At 32.1% G+C, this 15,627-nt stretch overlaps 2 long non-coding RNA genes across 2 annotated transcripts; both read right to left on the bottom strand.

The window, feature by feature from the left end:
* Window positions 1-3,428: 3,428 nt before the first annotated feature.
* LOC139509408 (uncharacterized) lies at window positions 3,429-7,587 on the bottom strand. The gene is made up of 3 exons (XR_011661728.1): window positions 7,241-7,587; window positions 5,179-5,377; window positions 3,429-3,760 (listed from the first exon to the last, which is right to left on the bottom strand). It is a non-coding gene; the product is annotated as an uncharacterized lncRNA (long non-coding RNA).
* Window positions 7,588-13,496: 5,909 nt separating this feature from the next.
* LOC139509410 (uncharacterized) lies at window positions 13,497-15,269 on the bottom strand. Its single transcript, XR_011661729.1, has 3 exons — window positions 14,921-15,269; window positions 14,210-14,315; window positions 13,497-13,971 (listed from the first exon to the last, which is right to left on the bottom strand). It is a non-coding gene; the product is annotated as an uncharacterized lncRNA (long non-coding RNA).
* Window positions 15,270-15,627: the final 358 nt, after the last annotated feature.

The following is a 15,627-nucleotide window of genomic DNA, read 5'->3' as shown; positions in this document are numbered from 1 at the left end:
AATGAAAAATAAGGAAATGCTTTGACCTTCATCATAATTGATATATTGTAATATTATATAACGTCAAGTGGCAAATAGTTCATGCACAGTCAGGACAAGAACAAATTGTAATAGAAAGGTCTATAATAAAGGTCGTCCGTGAAGAAGCCTTCAAGGTCGTTGAAAGTGAAAGTATATTGTACAAGAACGTAAGAGGCCAAATACAGACCCCTTATGATAAGGGTTCGATCTTAACGCGAAGAAAGCGTTACAATTACGTCTCCTTCCTGGCCTTTTCTAGCACATCAAGCCGACTGTTTATAGCTTTTTGTCCACAAGGCACTACATACATGTGTGCACTGTTATTCAAAGCTTCTGAATATTGAACATTAATTTACCTGTAACCCAAGATCGTTTGCACCTGTTTTCAAATCAAACATGTAGGAATGCCACGGACACATCACGTGACACCTGCCATTGTAGTCTTCGATTTGTCCATGATATAAGGGGCCACCTTCAAATAGAAACAAATTTATAGTAATTATTCTTATCTAACAGAAAATAAAATTAGTAAACACAAAACGTGCAAGATGAAACGAATGTCAGGTGCTGACTGTAAGAAAACGAAATCTTGTAAAAAAAAAAACAAACAAAAAAACGAAATCTTGTAAAAAAAAACAAAAAAACAAGAAAACGAAATCTTTCCCATGAAATGTCATCTCTATTAATTTTGTTTGTGTTTTTGGTTTTGTTCCAGGTTTTAGTTTTCTATGTTGCGTTTTGTAAACTGCCCATTGTATATTGGTCCATTTCTTCTTCTTTTTTTTTTCTCAGAAAATCTGGTCCTTGTTTCCTCGAATGTGACATACCGAATTAAACTTATTACAGGATTTTTCTCTTAAATGAGCAATACGACGGATGTCACATATATATTGGAGCAGTATATGCTTACCATTACGGAGCAAAACGACGGATGTCACTTATATATAGGAGCAGTATATGCCATGACATAAAACGAAAAACTATGAAAAGACAAACAACAGTACACAAAAAACAACATACAAACTAAAGACTTAGCAACATGAACCATACGCTCAGTAATGGTAAGCATATTACAGTCATATAATGAGGCCTTCATCAAGGATAAAGTCCAAAAAGATCTTCGCCTAGTTTCGTGAATATTTATCCAAGCGAATCGAGTCGCAAATGTTTAACGTTTTATTTCATTAAAATATGTGTACGCATTCCCCGCTACGCCCTATTTGAAGTAACCAATCTTACTGTACAGACGACTGGCGAATGGCAAAAAGTAAAAACACAAAGTCGATCACATTTGCGATTTTTAATAAGGAAAGGACATTTCAATGTTGATTAAGATGCAATGCATATTTAATCAAACTGTAATAGTTTGTCAATGTCTATAGAAATTTATGATAAAATCAATACAACATTTTACCTCCATTACAGCATCGTACATGGCATTAGGCTATTACTTGTTATATACCTCCGTAATGTGCGGGCGTTGCGGAACTCAAAATAGTGTAGGATTATTTATTCTTTTACAACTCATAATTGTAATTTGTCATGCATTTTATGTATTTATCACATACTTAGCATTAATATGAAAGTAGTGTTGCTAAAACTAAAGTTGAGGGCCCTCATGGGTTTTTTGATTATGTGATTACTTGGCCGTTTTTTTTAATGATTATTTGATTATTAAGCCAAATATTTCATGATTATTTGATTACCTAGGACTGTATTTTTAGTTTATGATTATTTGATTACTAAAGATAAGCAAATATTTAATGATTATGTGATTATATTGGCAAAAAAATGGTGATTATGTGATTACTAGGACCCCCCCCCCCCCCCCCCCCATGAGGGGCCTCAAAGTTGAACCACTCTAGGTCCGGTAAATGTTGTATTTAGATGGATATAGCTTTTCCGTCTAACCGGAGTTTGAACTAGTTTTTTTAAACTAATCAGTGGTCGAATGGTCTAAGTAGTTCAAGAGAAAATGAAGTTCATCTATACTGTATTACAAGCTTATCTCTCAGCAATGAGGTTGTGAGTTCGAAACCTACACGTGTCATGTGCATGTATAATATGACTATATAATAATTATGTGTGTCATTTTTCAGCTGAAGGTCGGCGTTTCCGTCAGAGCACAGTCAACACCAAACAAAATTACCACCACCACAACTACGTACGCTTTGTTTACAAGTACCAAACAATACTCTGTTCTTATAGTATTAGGTGCATTACGTTTGTGCGCATTACCATTATATTTGCGCGCAAACAGCCAGTATTCATTAAATGAAAATCCCCAAATGCACGCACGTGTAATTTGCCCGTTATATTTATCTGTGATTAGCCAATACAACTTTTGAAGGTGCATATCATTTGGACAAACCAAGATGACTCCGAAATCAGGACGCGGAACGAATAAGATGAATAAGGTTTGTGCCTTACATCAAAATGTGATCTCGTATAAGATCTATCAATAAGGTCGGTCTTATTGTAAAGAATATATCATTTAAAAACGGCAAAGTTTGCAGATAATTTTGAAATAAGACAAACATTAACAAGCTAAGAAATCATGAAATACATTTCGGATATTCATCAATATATGTACACTTTACATGAATTCTTGAAAAATCAATTTAAACGTTTTGACAAAGCAGAAAATTCTGTCTTATTGCTAATGGGATTTATATTGAAGTACATCATTAATTTTACTTCATACCGGCTAATGATTCCATTTCATTTCTTTTTTGCCCTTATTAAAGATTTATGCATTTTCGATAATAAACACTGGACACTTTTAATTTGCAAAACACTCATTTGCAAATCCGCCGCCGCCTCAAACAAGAGCTACAATATCATGTATATAACCAAAATGTGCAGAATTACATGGGATTCAATAATTTCATTGGTTTTCTACAGTTACTTTCATATTTATTTTGCAATTTGAATTATAAAAACATGGGATTTTCAATATCCCATGGGACAGGGCAAAATCCCATGGGATTTACCATTATCCCATGGGATTTTGGTTAAATCCCATGGGATTTTTTTTTGTCCCATGGGATTATTGTAGTCCCATGGGATATTTGTTGTCCCATGGGACAAAAAAAATCCCATGGGATTTTTATTATCCCATGGGATTTTTAATATCCCATGGGACAAATTAAAATCCTATGGGATTCTAATTGGAAATATATAGATATAAATAAACAGTAATGTGTATGTTACAATGTATTCTATTTGGTAGTAAATTATTATAAGATGAATCTTTTAATTGAATATCTTTTTTTCTTGGGAAATGTTAATTTAGCATATTGTTCTTTAACTGTTCAAAACTAAACTTTTAAACAACAAGCAGATAATGTAAGTATCAATATATGTTTATTCATGAATTTATAGAATACTTTCTTGAAACACAATTATTTGCCATTTGAAATCAATAAAAACTCTATTGTTAGGCTTAACATACTAGTAGCTATTTAAGTAAATCTATTTTTTTCACAATATCCCTCAACACAAAACATTAATAGTTTCTTATCATCCAGCATTGTTTGATGGTATAGTCCACTTTTTGGACATTCAGCACAGAACTTTGACATTATTGTGGTTTTCAATATTTTTTTGAATTTAAAAGAACTTCAAATCATTGACTGAGTGATGAAAATAATAACTGATCCAACTTTTTTCTTTGAATTTATTCTGGTCTTGTTTCTATGTTTTCTCCATTTATTTTAGGTGGTGAATTTCAATCCTTCTGAAAAGAACCAATAAATCTAAAGTAATGGATTATACAAAATTGTTTTCATACATGTAGCAATAATATGATTTTCAATAAAAATAGCTATGAGGTATGGATTTTACTGATTGTTAAAGGTTGTCCAGTGTCATCAGTTGCTAACGGCCTACATCCTTTGGTCTCTGATGGAGGGTTGTCAAATTAGCAATATACCACATCTTCCTATTCTAATACCATATAACAATCAATTAATTTATTCTTCTTTATAAAATTTGGGTATTTTCCCAAGTTATATACATAATATATATATATACTGTAAATTCGGAATTAATGCAGAGTTTTTTTTTATTGCGAAAAATGCAACGGAGTTGTAAACGCAATAATTTAAACTCGTATTATGAAATATTTTAAATTTAATATATGGATTAAACAGGATTTTTCAAAATCGTAAAATTTAAAATCGCATTTAAGTCTAAAATGACAGAATCGCAATAATAAATGCACGCAATAATTTATGAATTTTACAGTATAAAGATCAATGTTAAAAGTTAAAACTTTAGACAACTATAATAACATTCCATTATTCACAAGAATTTGCAATATATTATACAAAATGCAGACAACAGAAACAATATTTCTTTAAGCTTTTGAAGTTCAGACAGATTTCAATTTGTGTTTTATTTCAATGAAAAAATACCTTGAACATATTGGAAATTATAACATTGATACAAACAAAATATGTATGTTTTATCCTTTTTTTTTGTGTTGTTGGCTTGCTGTCTCATTTTAATATACATTTAAACATACATCAATAATCTTCTTCTTTATTAAAAGTAAAAATGGGATATTTTTGATTTTGATATCCCAAAACATTATAGTTCTATCACATAACTTATTACCAAGTTCAAAAACACCAATGTGTTTGATATTAATTTTAAGACATGTATAAATGTTCCAGACCATATCAGTATTCGGATCTTACTTTTATGGTCCAGAACTTACAGTCCCACCATATGTGTACAGTCAGACCATTTAAGTATAACTTGTACTGTCTGGTACCAGCTCAACCAAACCTGTGTTTTTATTTTAACTGCAATTAAACTTTTTGTATTAATCTATTAAAGATTTCAGTTATGTTGATCTGTACTGTACATTTGTTTGTAATAAACTTGACCAACTTCTTAAAATTGGGCAGACTGTATGCGTACAGTCCAAATACTTGTTTGTTCTGGAACATAAACATGATTAACAAGCATTTGGCAGGATGTCATGCTAAAATCCCATTAATATTAGTACTAAATTTTGAGTATATACATGTAAATCCACAAGTTACTTACTGAAATTCATGGTGGAACACTCACCAAAAACTTACAATTTAGAGGAAAGACTGGAAAGATGAATGCACTAACACTATCAAAACAGAGCATAAAACTTACCGAAAAACAAGATGTTTTACATTTATCCAGGAGCAGGATAATTGAAAAGTTGTTTTTTTCTTTCTCTGCTGTCCATCATATAACTTTTGAATTCATTCATGCAAAATATGAAAATCTGCAAAGGTAAGACCTAGAACCTCAACTTATCCACATTTTGAATTTTGAACTGCATACTTGTCCTTTTCATCTTGCTGACAACCTAAACATAAAAAAATGATAAAAACATAATTCTGGATTGAATTTGTGTTTTTATTTTGTTGGTACATGTACAAACAATTTTCCCAACTTTAAAACGAAAACATCATCACCAAAGAGGAGGTCATACTAACCTCCGAAATATTTAAACAAACCGAAATTATTACTTGATTAAGATCTTGTCGTAAATTAATGGCATAGATACTCTTATTTTTGAAAACTTGATGTCTATTACAAACTTATATTTCTTTGTACGAGAGTATGCATATTAAGATGGACTCCATGGACTTTAATGTAAGCATGATTATTTTACAGTCACTGACAGTTTTTCAGCTCTATGTGTACATTTTGAGAGAATCTTGCAATACTGTATATATCTGATATTCAGAACTTATTGTGAGGTTTTTATTAATACAACTGAAAGCTGTATCTCGTTTTCATTTCTGATACATATTTATGAGCTGAAGACCAGTGCCATAGATGACCTTCGGCCGTTGTCTGCTCTTTGATTGGGTCGTTGTCTCTTTGTCAAATTCCCAGTTTCCACTTCCCATTTTATATCATGTATGCTGATTTTTCTTAAATTACAATATTCAATCATGCAATTTTGTCTATTATTGAAAATACGATAAGCAAAAAATAAATGCACAAAAAATTTAACATTGTTATATATCATGTATATATGTAAAAGACTTTTTTTTAAATTCAAAACAGTTGCCTACACTGTTAATTTCCTTGTTTGATTTCATATTTTTAAAGCCTTTATAGCTAGCTAGATCATATGCCGGGGCGGATCCAGCCATTTTAAAAAGGGGGGTTCCCAACCCAAGACAAAGGGGATGATCCTATATTCATGATATTCATTTGATTTGTTTTATTGTCTCATACAAGAATATATATGGTTTGACGGTGGGGGATCAGGGATCCTGAAATTTTTTCACCTAACCACTGGATGACAGGGGATCTCAACCATTTAAAAGTTTCTCAAACATGTGGGGGTGGGACTTCACTTTTATTTTATTTCATTATTAATTTTATTGTCCCCGACAAGAATATATATGGTTTAGGGGTGGGGATCTGGATCGTTCACAAGATAATAGCACATTCTCAAATTGAACAGAGTGGGGTAACCCCCAAAGACCTCCTTTTAATTTCATTTGATTTGTTTTATCGTCCCATTCAAGAATATATATGGTTTAGGATGGGGATCTGGACCGTTTACAAGATAATAGCATATTCTCAAATTGAAAGGGGTGGGATTACCTCCCATGGACTCACCCTCTCCCTTCTTTCTTCCCCCCGAAATACCTTTTAATAAGCCCCAATGCACAGATAGTTCACAGTATTTTCCCTTGATTTACACTAAAGAATATACACTATACAGGTGTAATTTTTTTTTTAAAAGATAATACAACTGAAGACCACCATGACCACAGTGGTGGATCCAGAATTTTTCATAAGTGGGGCTCCACCGACTGCCTAAGAGGGGCCTGCTCCTGCCATGACTCAGTGATTCCATATAAAATCAACCAATTCTTTTCCCAAACAGGGGGCCCCTGAACTCCTGATTCCCCCTTTTTTTTCCTCATTTCAATCACCCTGATATAAATTTAGTTTTATCACTTACAATAGGAATGGTTTGAATTCCCCAATAATTCTTATATACCATTAATATCAACATATTTCATTTTTGATAAATGAAAGGCAAAAGTTTTCTATGGGTAGAAATGGATAGTGGGAAGCTTTCAGATTCACACCATGCCGTGGGCTGTGTTCAAAGTGCTGAGTTTTTATGACCCTCGTTGTTTGCGGACTAACTATTTAGGCCAGTGGTGGATAATAGTGTGCGTGCATTAATCTTTTATACCTTCTTAATCAATATATTCAAATACTGACGGCAAAGTGTTGTAATGATGTATCAATGTCTTTTTGAAATCACCGTGCTATTTACATGTGGGATCGAGAATGCAGGGGAAGGAAACTTGTCAATTATGTTTATTTCTAAGCCAAAATAAAATGAGCCGCCTGGGTAATAACAGTGCATGTAAGGCTCGTCTCGGAGGGGTGTCTTTTTTTCTGTCTTCTTTTTATGCCCCACCTACGATAGTAGAGGGGCATTATGTTTTCTGGTCTGTGCCTCCGTTCGTTCGTCCGTTCGTTCGTCCTGTTTCAGGTTAAAGTTTTTGGTCGAGGTAGTTTTTGATGAAGTTGAAGTCCAATCAACCTGAAAGTTTCAGAAACTTAGTATATATGTTCCTTATGGTATGATCTTTCTAATTTTAATGTCAAATTAGAGTTCTTACCCCCAATTTCACGGTTCACTGAACATAGAAAATGATAGTGCGAGTGGGCATCCGTGTACTGGGGACACATTCTTGTTTTAGTTATATTTTTAATAACTTACACTTTTTTCCATTATTCTCTTTCTTTCACTATTCTTTATTCCTTTTTTTTTCTTTGTCCTTTGTTCTCTATTCTGTTAATTCACATCCATACCCTCTTATGTGTATGTGGACTTACTGTAGTTTATTTTTTAGTTCTGGCAGAGATATTAGATACAATATATATGTCTCTGGTTCTGGTATTATGCGATAAGTCATTTTCTTTTTCATGCAGTGTCATGAAATATAATGGTTTTATGCATATCAGCCAAGATTGTGCGCAACATTTTAATAAACAATTCAACACTATATACACGTTATGTGAATTTTATTAAAATCGATGAAGAACATGAATTTGGCAGCTAGTGCCCCTTAAACAGGTAAAGTTCAATTAACAAATTCTGATCTACTGGCATTCAACACCAAATTACTTACTTGCTGTATATTGACAAATGTGATTGATAAATGTGATTGTATATTGTCAATACCTCAACATCGAGAATACGTCATGTGAGGTGTTGGTCGCTACGTTTGATACGGGGTCAAAGGTTGCGGCTTCGAGACAGAGAAAAACATCCAGGTAAAAAGTGTAGAATTTTGTTTTTGAACATTTGAGTTGTAAATTTTCCTAAAAAGTACTTAATTCCGTTCATCTAATTGTAAATTTTCCTAAAAAAGTACTTATTTCCGTTCATCTATTATGGGTATAAACTAAACTGAACAAGAAAAAGTATTAGTAAACAGACAGAAAGTCCGACGTTGAATTAATATTTTACAATTAATTGTTTAAATATATGAGAGAATGTTTTAGGCGAATTTTCTTTAATTACAGATAAATGTATTTTAGGTTCAGGAAATGATTATTCTTCGGGTACGTCTAAACAACCGCTCAGGACCTCCTGAGTGCACTCAGGACATACAAAGTGCACTCAGGACATACAAAGTGCACTCAGGACCCATTACCGTAATCATATCTGCACACATGATGGATGTTTATATTCGTTATACGCTTCTTATTTTAGAGTTAAATTTTGGTAGAAGTTGAAATCGCAGGGGCGGATCCAGCCATTTTAAAAAGGGGGGGGTCCTAACCCAGGGCAAAAAAAGGGGGGGGGGTTCAACTACATGTCCCCATTCAAATGCATTGATCGGCCAAAAAAAGGGGGGTTCCAACCCCCCCCCCCCCGGAACCACCCTCCCCCCTCTGGATCCGCGCCTGAATCGAACTTTGATAGATATGTTAATTCTTATAAAATAATGAGGGCACGTGTCACTGATTACACAACTACTGAGCCATGAATTATCCAATCAACAAAATTGATTGGATTATCTTTATTGTTTTTTAGGAATTGTATTGTTTAGTTCAGTTTTACCTTTAACATGAATTTGCATATAGAAAAAATAAAACATATATCTCATTCGATGTGCTTTTTCAGTTTATTTTTCATGATGACGGGTAAATAATTTGTTGTGTTTTGCAGTTCACGAATAAAGAAAATTATTTATAGTTGCGGTTTTTTTTCTGTAACAAGTTCGATTTTTGTTTTTCAGTGTGATTCTTTTCTTTATCTCTCTCTAAATCAAGTTTTTAAACAAACACAATGTTGACTGAATATCAAATTTTATTACATTTGTATATCTTTATTCTCAACAAACCATTATACAAGAGAAGACAATTATGTACAATATTCAGTTTAACCTAACGGAAATCTGTGCACGAAGACTTAGTCGTGGTTTGAACGGATTTCGTGTCAATAAACTGTCTTCGAAATAGTCTTTCTTTGTTAATGTTTGTGTCATTTTGGTCTTTTGTGGATAGTTGTCTCATTAGCAATCATACCACATCTTCTTTTTTAAAATTTCTCGCTACTACAATCTAACTTACATATTTTTTAGAAATAATTATACCCAAAATATCATAATTTTCAAAAAACGGAGACGAAAACGGAGACAAGTTCATTTTCAGAATTTATTTTCGCATTGAAATTCGTTTCAGGCTTGTGAAACTGGACAAAACGACTTTAATTAGAGAAAAAAAACTTAATAAAAACGGATTTCTTAAAATATTCGTATAACTCAAAAATAAAATCCTGGACAAGTTCGATAAAAATGAGAAAATAACATCTAACTACATGTATATGAATTTTATTGTTTGAAAAGTACGGCTTTAAGTTTTACCGTTTAGAACGGATTCCATATACAAAACTTTAATTAATATAAATTCTTTTAAAGTATGAACATTTATAATTATTTCCCTTTTCAAACTCGTGCAAAGAATTAATTACTGGTCCAGGACATGATAATAAAATTAAGAATAAAACTTAAAAATTTATGGAACGAAATTTTTAATAAAAGACGAAAATCTTAAAACATCGTGATATTCATTCTAGACGTCACAATATTACTTCCCACACTGTACTAACAACACAATGTATAAAACAACAATAAGATAATCCAATTAATTTTGTTGATTGGATAATTCATGGCTCAGTAGTTGTGTAAACAGTGACACGTGCCCTTATTATTTTCTAAGAATTACAAATTCTACCAAATTTAACTCTAAAATAAAAAGCGTATAAAAGAATATATGCATCCATCCTGTGTGCGATGACTATAAAGGGTCCTGAGTGCACTTCGTATGTCATGAGTGCAATCAGGAGGTCCTTCAAGCGGTGTTTAGACGTACCGTTATTCTTCTGGAAGCTTCAAATTTTTTCTTATCAATAACTTTTACACAAGGATCGAGACATTTTTTTTTGACAGCATGAACCCCAGTTAATGAGCAAACACAAATTAAGAACGAAAATCGTTTACAATTAAATTTTATAGAAGGAAAAAGGGGGGGGGGTAATAAACAAATTTTATTTACGCTCACATACTTTTAAACAGATTTGCATATGTAAGCTCTCTATAGTTAATGTTAAATTATTTCAGGAGTTTTGAAAAAAAGAATATTATATACAGTTTAATTTCGACTAAAATAGTGATTCTTTTTATAGATTTGGTACCCTCAGTTTCGACTCAACATTTCATTTTGAATTGTTAGATGGCAAACTCTTTAGGCGAATATTGTATCTGTTCTTTATTTAATTATGGTGATATTGGCGATAATATTCATTATAACAAGGCCTTGTACAAATCCTTGATTATAGAATGTTTGGTAATATAAAAAGACGAAAGTAGACAAACCCTAATTATGCAGGGTTTCACAAGTTGATCTCCAAGCGGCCCACATTTAACATATAATAAGATCTATATTTTTCAACGTTTTCAAAATGAAATAACTTGAATTGAAAAATTTCCCAACTGTGAAAATTTGTTATTTCTAAACGTCTTTAATTATTATTTCGGAAAAAAAAATTATTTAGCATATTCATATATTTTCATAATTTTTTTCCGAGGAAACCTTTTTTTTTGCAAAGTTTAATTTACTTCTATATGTTTTTAACCATCACCAGCGACTTATTCTCTGCCATCACCAATTAGTACTAATTATTAAAGATCAATTGCCCAAATTCAAATGATGATTGGTATATCGTATTGAATATGACCATCGGTCATCCTTGACGTATCCCAAATAACGACGCATGCCGATAGATAAATCATAGTTTATTAATTAGCGTCTCGCAATTTAAATTTCATCAAGGGGACTTAATTAAACCAGTTACTATACAAATCTTGAAAAAACGATGTACATGTACTTTTTAATATTTTTAAAACAAATTACGAAAACGTTTAGTGTAAAAATCACCGAATATAAATGTTTCTTTCTTGCAGGTTTTGGCATTTGTAAATAACATTAACGTTTTGGAATTCTAATGCAAAAGACAGTCGATTCAAACTGAAATAACTTCTTTTAAAGATGGTTTGATTTTTTCAGAGACACATGTATTATATATGTCTCAATACATGTATTATATATGTCTCAATACATGTATTATATATGTCTCAATACATGTATTATATATGTCTCAATACATGTATTATATATGTCTCAATACATGTATTATATATGTCTCAATACATGTATTATATATGTCTCAATACATGTATTATATATGTCTCAATACATGTATTATATTGTCTCTGATTTTATCAAAACAAAAATTACAAAATTATAAAATATGTTAGTTATCGAATGTATACCCTGAACTCTTACTATTATATATACATGTCCTAAAGTTACTTAATGTCCTGTGTGCAACCAGGAGATCCTGAACGGTTTTTAAACGTACCATTATTTTATATGCATATATTCAAAGCTGTTCTTAATTATATGCATACAAGGTATCAGTGGCGGATCCAGGGGGAGGATTTCGGGGGTTGGAACCACCCCTTTTTTTGAACGATCAATGTATTTGAATGGGGACATATGGTTGGAACCACCCCCTCCCCCCTTTTGTCCTGGGTTGAGACCCCCTTCTTTTCAAATGGCTGGCTCCGCCGCAGAGGTATATTATATATATATGTGTGTACCAGCCCCCCTCCTAAATCTTGGGAAACAAATGGTAGATTATATAGGGAATCACGGAAGCATGACTGGACGTGACCCCCTCTAAGGCAGTCAATGAGTCCCCACTTATGAAAATTTCTGGATCAACCATTGCTTAGTTCTAGTTATCTTAGGTCCTAGTGTGAAATAATGCCAATAGGTCTTTTAAAACACATCTTTATTCATACATGTATATATACGTTTTCTCACGGATTTGTTCATGCAATATTGGAATTATGTTTACTCAATGCGCAATTACTGAAGTTTATATTTGCTACTTTTCTTCTTAATTTCATATAATTTTTTTTTTTGATTGTTTTTCTTCGAAAAATGAGTGGTGTTGAAATAGGGAATGGACACAGATACCTTATCACATTTAACCAAAGAAATGTTGTGTAATGTCATCAATCTGTATTACACGTAGACAGGATGTTCTCTAGAAAACTATACGTTATACACACCCGAGAATACACGCACTGTCGTAATGGAAAATTACTGTATGTTTATATAGTTACCTGTAATCAGCTTTGCAAACACCATGTCATGACAGTTCAAAAAGATTTTCTTCAAATCAAATTGGAATATTCATTTTTTCTGTAAAATTTAAAACTTTAAAAAGTAGACTTTGACAAAATTATGAAATAGAAAGAATTGAACAATTTAAAATCGTATTTTAACAAAGATTTAGATATAAGTTTACAACGATCCTTAAAAAATAACCAAACAAACGTTGAATCAAACGATATGAACCTACGCAGTTTTATATTAAAATACTGACACACACCAGTTTGCCATCTCAGTATGCAAGGCAAGGGTGCTTGGTGCACTGTAAATCTAAGTGTTAATAAATAGAACACTGCTTGAACGCTTTTTTGTAACACTTTTTGAACGTGTAATGGTGTTCCAAATGTTTACACTAGTGTTCATCAATTGAATGTGTGGTGTTCAGTTTTTAATGCCTTTGTGTTTCATTTTTGAACACTTGATGTTAAAGACCTTAACATTAGTGTTCAAACGATTTAACGTGTCCGAATGTTCAAAATCTTAATACGTCGACGCGTTCAACAGCCATGTAACACTTTTTGAACACACAGAACATGTTTAAAAACCAAAATGTTAAGATTCAGAACACCAGACGTTAACATTCAGAACAGTTGACATAGGTGTTCAAATTGATGGTGTTCAAATGTGGAACATGTTCTATTGTTAAGCGTACATAATTTGCCATAAGTACTAAACTTAATTAAACTGTTATAAAAACTATATTGAATCAGGCAAAATACAACAATAAAACATATTTTAACAAGTAATTCTTTATATAATCAAATGAGCATATATGTAAGAAAAATGCACAAGAATACCATATGATATCACAAGTAACAGTCAGTGAAATCACATACATAATGTTTACCGACTTAAATATATCACAAATAATTATTTTCTTCTACATGACAAGATATAGTTGCTACATCATGTGTATCCTAACCAAAAAAGCATGTCAATGTGATAAGTAGATAGTTTATGATATAGATATTTGTCACAATGAAAGTTTAAAAGTTTTCAAATTCCAACAGTTCTAGTACGATCACACACAATGTACGCTCAACTTTTCAGTGCATCTTCACTAAAAGCTATCAACTGGTTCAACTTGGCATTTTATGTGTTATCATCAACTTCTAATGTCAAAATCCTCCACAACAAGTAATGTCTATGCGCCTATATATCCTGCAAAATAAAATTTAAAATTAATAGAAGAGAATTGTTCATAAAGCATCAAATTATGCAATAGTTGTTAGGCTTTAATTGGATTTTTGATATATACTAGAGTACAAATTGATATTCTATGGCAGTGAAATGCAAGTTTTGACATTATAAATTACATAAGTCGATTTCTTGACCTAAGGTATACAGATATAGAAAAGATACACCTACATAAGCTATTAATATACATATATTGTCATACCTTTTTGACATCTTTCTTTTTTCCAACACATTATAGCATGCAGAAATGGCCTTCGTGGGCTTATTTGCTACCGGTTTCTAATTCAAACATTCCAATCTAACGATTCCTGCAAAATAAAAAAAAAAGTGAATTTTCTAAGTCAAAAATGGTGTTCCTTATGTTTACACTAGTGTTCATCAATTGAATGTGTGGCGTTCAGTTTTTAATGCCTTTGTGTTTCACTTTTGAACACTTGATGTTAGAGTTATTTAACACTTAGTGTTCATCAATTGAATATGTGGTGTTCAGTTTTTAATGCCTTTGTGTTACATTTTTGAACGCTTGATGTTAGCGTTCTTAACACTTTGTGTTCATCAATTGATTGTGTGGTGTTCATTTTTTAATGCCTTTGTGTTTCATTTTTGAACACTTGATGTTAGAGTTCTTAACACTTAGTGTTCAGCTAATATACGTGGATGTCAAAAATCATCATTTATTCTATATAACAGACAGACGACCACAGACAGCTGGTTATTCAGCAGTTTAGAAAATCACCAGAACAAAGCTGACAGTTATTTACGTTAAATACTGTTCTTTAATTCGTCTTTTATGTTGAATATTGAAAATTTTGATATAACAGTTATGAATATTTGACAAATATATATCTGACATGAGAAAATAACAAGGAAGCCTTAAAACTACCTATGGAGATTATCCTAACTTGCTACTCACTTCTTTCGTGTTCATGTGGGATAGAAGTCCATTCTCCAGTTCTCTACCTTATGCGTATCCTTTCTTCGTTTAACCGCCTAAATCACCAGCCGATATCTGTTTCCGGTATTTGGTACCCTGGTATATTTTTTTTAACACGATGTGTTCAAAATTTCGAGCGATTTGAACACTGATTGAACATGTAATGTTAATAAACTGAACGGATCATGAAATAAGATAAACATCGACATATTTTTATTACGATATTATCATAACAGGCCTCATTAATATGCATAATTATGTCACTTATAAGTAAAACTAGTAATAATAATTAAATAAGTTCATAAACTATACACGTATGCCAGCTTGGAAGTTTAATATTTCACATTACGAAATTATTTGTCAAAATTCACAAGATCATCATCCTGCGTGTACATTTATATTTTTAAATGAATTTCTTTGTAAATTTGCCAATTAGAAATATAGAAAATCGGACAAACAACTATCCTCTTTTTCAGATCAGAATTTGAACACGGTGTACACTGTGTCTGAACACACATGTTCAATATTTTAAACACAAACGTTTAAAACTTTGAACACGTCTCTAAGCATGAACATATGACGTTAAAATATTGAACATTCGGTGTACAAATTTTGAACGCGTCCGGACGCGTCAGGCGTCAGGTAGATTTACAGTGTGAGGTGCTGGAACTTGATGAACATGTATC

Source organism: Mytilus edulis, unplaced genomic scaffold, assembly GCF_963676685.1.
Source record: "Mytilus edulis unplaced genomic scaffold, xbMytEdul2.2 SCAFFOLD_1063, whole genome shotgun sequence".
NCBI lineage: Eukaryota > Metazoa > Mollusca > Bivalvia > Mytilida > Mytilidae > Mytilus > Mytilus edulis.
The sequence above is the reverse complement of the archived record's forward strand: the minus strand, read 5'-3'. Positions and strand labels throughout refer to the sequence as shown.